General features: G+C 48.1%; 1 non-coding gene across 1 annotated transcript; it reads left to right on the top strand.

Moving 5' to 3' along the window:
* The first annotated feature begins 4853 nt into the window (after positions 1–4853).
* On the top strand, positions 4854–4945 carry TRNAY-GUA (transfer RNA tyrosine (anticodon GUA)). The gene is given in 2 exon segments: positions 4854–4890; positions 4910–4945. It is a non-coding gene; the product is annotated as a tRNA-Tyr (tRNA).
* Positions 4946–6128: the final 1183 nt, after the last annotated feature.

Raw genomic sequence — 6128 nt, 5'->3', positions numbered from 1 at the left:
CCGTCGCCCACGGGATTCTTCACGGCTGCCGTAGTCCACCGGGGAATGAATGTCGATGGGCTATCTTTTCGGGCCCCAAATTCAACACGAGCGGAGGAAGTCGCAATAGCTCTCGCTGCCGCCGATCCAAAATAGAGAATGGTTATCACAGACTCTCGCCGGGCCTGTGAACATTATCTTGCAGGCGAAATATCACCTCTTGCCTCCCAAATTCTAAGACGCGCTCCCGCCGATCCAACTCGCACAAAAGTGATCTGGGCTCCTGGCCACCAGGGTCTACGCGACAATGTTCGTTTGAGAAGGGTCTATGAGGCTGCGTAAGAGACGCCAAGTCCCCTTCGAGCTCATCTGACGCGCTGCCGAGTTGCAGCGTTCTATCCAATTGGTGTCTGTGAGCTGGGCGGCATATGCCGCAGCCTGCTCCGTAAGTTGTGCAATGCGAGCTCTCAGCTTGCGATTCGTCTTGTGTTTCTTCCATCGTTTTGTTAAGCTCCGGCGCGCCTCCCATAGATGCAGGAGGTGACTGTCCACTGCGGGGATCTCGTCGGTGGTGTGAAGTGTTTGCGTGTGTTGTTTCTGTATGTTGGTGACCTGTGTTGCCCACTCCGCATAGCCGTCAGAGAAAAGTACGGGAGGGATGTCCTGAGTTCGATATTGCTGCCAATTAGTTATTTTCGCCTGTCCATATTTTTTACGGGCTGCCTTCGCCAATAGCGTGATGCGGAGAAGGCAGTGGTCGCTGCCCAGGGTATCCCCCAGGTTCTCCCATGTGGCGATTGTAGTGTTCTCGATTCCGGAGCTCGGCCAATTTCCTACTCGGTTTTATTTATTTGTCTGGTCTGACTTGAAATGTTAATTAGGCTAATTGGTTAAGTAAGCAGTTAACTAAACTCAGTCTCACTTACTTGGAGCATCACTATACGATCCCTTTAATTGGTTGCATGGTTAGTAGCCAAAGTACAATTGGCCCCGTTTGAAATTCGCGCACTGTGACGTCACGACCGTTTCGACCAATTGAGAAGGGTGACATTTCTGTCGACAACCCCTGCTTACAACAATGAGGCATTAAAGGCTTCCGCCTTAAAAGAAGAAACGGACAACCAACTGTCTCACATACAGATGCTCTAGGCCGAGTCCTCCTGCACACACAGGTCTGAAAAGGTTATCACGCAGCATGGGCTCAAATTTGGAAGACCAAATAAACGTCGCAAATATACGATGGAAACGCTGTATGTAATGTCTGGCGCAGTGAAGGACCTGTAATACGTAATAAACCCTTGTTGCCAGAAAGGTGTTGCAAGCCTGGGCTCGACCAAAAATTGAAAACCGATGCGGTACTAACGTCTGAGCATAACGCTCAACGGTCGGAACTCGTTCTCTCCAGTAATGCGCACTTGATTTGTAGGCATGAAGGGGAACATCAAGATATTTAGCAGGCACACAAGACCATTCTATTCCAGCATACAGGGGCGGGGTTGTGCTGCATGAACCAAACCATAAGCCAGAACTTTTGGAGCGATTCATTTGAGCACCAGAAACGATGCCAAATCGATCTATCGTGGACAACACATCATCAATGCTGGGCTTGTCGATGCAGAAAAATGCAAGATCATTAGCATATGCTAGCAATTTGACTTCATTACCCAAAACAGGGAACCCATGGATGTTACTATTACGTAAAAGACTCAAACAAAGCGCTTCCAGGTAAAGATCAAAAAGCAGAGGAGACATCGGACAGCCTTGCTTCACGGAAGAGCGGATTGGCACAGGGTTCGAGAGCTGGCGATTAACGATTAATCGTGTTGAACAGTTGCTGTAGCAGAGTTGTACCCCATTAAGTAGAGTAGAACCCACGGTTGCTCGCTCAAGAAGTGAAAACTTTAATGAATGGTGAACGCGGTGAAATGCTTTCGGAAGGTCGATCTAAATCAGGGCAAGCTGCTCATGACAGCTGGAGGAATAATCAAGAATTGTACGCGCAGTGTGAACATTACTTTGAATGGAGCGGCCTTTAAGACCGCACGTCTGGTGAGATCCAATAGTACCGGCATTGCGAATTGCAGGCGATTTGACAAGACTTTAGCAAAAAATTTGTAATCCACATTTGCTAAAGTAATGGGCCTGTAACCTTCTAAGGAGCGCAGTTTTTCTTCATCAGTAGTGTTAAGAATTAGCACTGTGTGGCTTTTTGTAAAAGACTGAGGAAGGGCTCCTATATCGGGCCCCACCTTGAAGACCCGCAGCAGGACAGGAGTGAGAATAGATTTAAAAGCCTTGTAAAAGTCGCCTGAAATTGCGTCGTGACCAGGTGTTTTTGAGACAGGTAACTGATCAATCGCATGTTCTACCTCTTCCTGCGTCAAGGAGCCGCTAATGAAAGAACAATCGTGTTCTGATAAAGGGCTCACTGAGGTGCTGAAATGCGCCAAAATTTCCGAACTATCCGCATCAGGTAAAGCACTAAACAAATCTGTGTAATAGTCCACAAATACGGTCATCACCTCATTTGTACTGAACACTAGTGTGCCATTTGACAACATCCCCGAAATAAACTTTGCAGTCGTATGACGGCGCTAATCAAGGAAAGCCTGTTGTGTCGGGTGCTCACATTGCAGATCGCGCTTGGTACGAGATCGAACACGGGCGCCCCTGTAGCGTTCTGAATCAAATCTTTGTAACTGACTTTTGATACTAGCAAATTCATCCGTATATAAATCAGGTGCTTCGCATTCTATTTCATACAGGTTGTACAAATTTTTCCTGACTGTGCGCCTTTACTCATGTTCAAGCCCTGAGCCGTCGTGGCGGCTCTTGATGTTTCCGCCACGAAGGCTCAGGGTTTGAACATGAGTAAAGGCGCATCTAGTGAATGCATGGGTTTCATAAATAAACTAAAATAATTAAAAATATAAATATAAGAAAATAAATAAAAATAAAAAAATAAAAAAAACAACTGTGAAAAAAAAAACAGTGCGCCAGGGAACGCTTTCGCCGCGCAGCACTTTACAGAGCCAAAGTGCCCCCTGAATTTTTTATTGGAAGGGTTAACAGAATATATACTGTGGAAAAATAAGGGGACGAAGAATAAGGGAAACAAAAAAACAAACAGTTCCTTATCACCGGGCGGTTCTAGCTTAGGCCAGAGGTGGCTACATCATGCTCCTTCAAAAGGTGCTGCCTCGCGATGTACAAGGCAAAAAAAATTATTCACCCACGTCTCGTGGTATGACGACAGTCATGGGGTACTCTAGTTCCTCACTGTATGCGCGTGGTACGCACGAGGGCCAGGCGCTGGACACAGCCAAAGGCTGTAATGGGAGGAGGCTTCACTTATCCGTTCTTTTAGAGAGAGAGTTCTACTCCTCGGGGTACAACTTCCACTTCGATGTGGATGAGACAGTGACCTTTAATGCCTCACAAGGCCAAACCGAACTTAACTAAGTGGTGGTATGGCCCGAGCTGTGGTAGTATGATCAGGTGGTCACATGACTATGACCCTTGCTTACCTAACCTTGACCTTGAACTCGACATTTGATTTGAGGCAGTGGGCACCACATCGACAATGACCTTCAATGCCTCACAAGGTCAAACCTAACTTACCTGCGTGTTGGTATGGTCCAGGCTATGGCAGTATGACCACGTGATTATAAGACTATGACCACGGCCGCTTGATGCAAAGTGCAAAGCTTTGCGCTTTTTATCTAGCGGCCGTGCTATGACGATTGCTTATCTAACTTGACCTTGATCTTGACATTTGATTTAAGACACTGGGCACCACATCGGCAACGACTTTCAATGCCTCACAAGGTCAAATCGAAATTAACTGCTTGGTGGTATGGCCCAAGCTATGGTAGTGTGGCCACGGGATCATATGACTGACCATTGGGTACTAACCTTGATCTTTGACCTTGACCTCGACATTGGATTTGAGACAGTGGGCACCACTTTGACAATTACCTTCAATGCTTCACATGGTGAAACCGAACATAACTGCGTGGTGGTATGGCCCAAGTTATGGTTGTAGCACCACGTGATCATATGACTATGACCATTGGGCACTGAAGCTTGACCGCTGACCTTGACCATGAAATTTCATTTGAGACAGTGGGCACCACATCGAATATGACTTTCAATGCTTCACAAAATCTAACCGAACTTAACTGCGGGGTGGTATGGTCCAAATTATGATAGTAGCTACGGTAGTATGACCGGGTGATCATATGACATGAACATTGAGTTCCTGACCTTGACCCAGACATTCAAATTTGATTTGAGATCATGCTTAACAGAGCTTTCGCTCGTATAACTAGGTTCAAGCCTTCAAACCACATTGAACTCCAGCCATTTTCGTTGGTATTCAATTAGAAAAGGCTCTGCTACCAAGTTCATGAAAATCGGCTGGTTAGACGGATAAGGGTGATCACTGAAGTGCAAAAAAAAAAAGAAATCCGGCTGCGGAGGCCGCATTCAGACGGAGCCGAAATTCAAAGTACAAGCGAGTGTTGAAGAACCTCGGGTGGCCGTAATTAATCGGGAACCACAAATACGGCGCCTCTACCTATTTCTTTCTACCCTCTCCTTTAATTCCTTCATTGGCCAGGTTAAGTGGTCCAGTGAGAGTGAGGCACTTGCGGTGCATTTTCTTTCCTAAAAGCAGTCACATTGGCGGTAAAACAAAACGAGACAAAACAAAAATACTCAGTGCAGAAAGCGAGGAAAGTGAATAGCGGCCCAAGCAGCTCGAGGCCATTGTCCCGTCAAAAGTAAAACGGTACTCTGCCGCGATGGCTTTTCCTGCAAGTGCCACTACACACGGCACACTTGAGGAAAAAAAGCCGGCTCTGCCTTCGTTCCCGTCGATAGCTCAGTTGGTAGAGCGGTGGACTGTAGGAGGTTGCGCACTATGGACATCCATAGGTCGCTGGTTCGAATCCGGCTCGACGGAGGAAATTTTTTTCCCTAGCATTCCGATCATTCTTGCGCAGTGAACAACGTTGATTACCTTCAGCAGGTACAATATTCGTCCAATCTAAACTTTTATCATAGTCGGATACAACTTCAGACTCAGTGAAGCTCCGCGCACAGAATTCCTCCACGACGAAAAAGTAGTCGGCTGCTTAAACGTTTCTTGCTACGTAAAAAAGAAGCTTATCGCAAGCAAAATATTATGAGCTCTACAATTTTGATACATGGATTGTTTTATATAGTCGAACATTAAAAGCTGATTAAGTTTACAGTGCGGTTGGCCGCCGGAGTAATACAGGAGGGCGCGAACCGCGGCCCAGTGTTAGAAACTGCTGTTTAAAGTTGCATCCTGCTATAAAGTGTTTTACGTTAGTGTTAAGGTGCGAAATTCATCTTGGGGAACAAAACGGCGAAGTTGTCGTCTTCGCAAACCGCGAAGATGAATATTGAGTTTCCTCGGGCGTTGCGAACCGACCAGCTGGGCCGGTGAGTGCGAACGCGCTACGCATCGGCTCCGTGCAAACACGGCGATTTCTTCGAAGTACGAGCCCCGCAGTGCCCACCTCTTCACTACACCGTTCGTAAAGGTGAGCACTACGATCAGCTCTACTTTGGTGGCCGACGGTCTCTCCTACGTGGGCCCACGGGCCGCAAACCACCCCTAACCGACCAGCTGCCGCACTAGGCCTCGCGCCACCGTGCGTTCACCTACCACCTCACCCACAGCGAGAGCATGGAGGTCCAGGTGCTCGGGGAGACCATCAACCCCAAGGACTACAATCCCAGGGACTGGACTCATATCCTGAACCTACCCACCCGCCAAAAAGATGCGCCGAAGATCCAGGACAAGGCGAACGCCAGCGCCGGCTCACGACCGACACATTCCATACACCAAACGTCCCAGCTGCGAGCGGCGCGTCTCGCGGCGCAAAGGTCGCAACGCCAGCCACCGTTACCTGCGGGCGATTACAAGATTGTCTTCCGCTCGAACGGAGGCCTTTCTTTAACCGACCTTCAACTGCGCCAGCTTCGCCTCGCCCTGATAGCTGCGGCCAAGGACATCCAAGATCCAGACGCCACCCAGTTGCGCATTCACCCCATAAACAACGCATGCACCATGAGCACCCCTCACCAAGCTGACGCGCTTCGCCTGGTCGCCATTC

This window comes from Amblyomma mixtum, chromosome 2 (genome assembly GCF_055824585.1).
Source record: "Amblyomma mixtum isolate Tamu chromosome 2, ASM5582458v1, whole genome shotgun sequence".
Classification (NCBI taxonomy): Eukaryota; Metazoa; Arthropoda; class Arachnida; order Ixodida; family Ixodidae; genus Amblyomma; species Amblyomma mixtum.
Note: the sequence above shows the minus strand (reverse complement) of the source record. Positions and strands in the feature narration are given on the sequence as shown.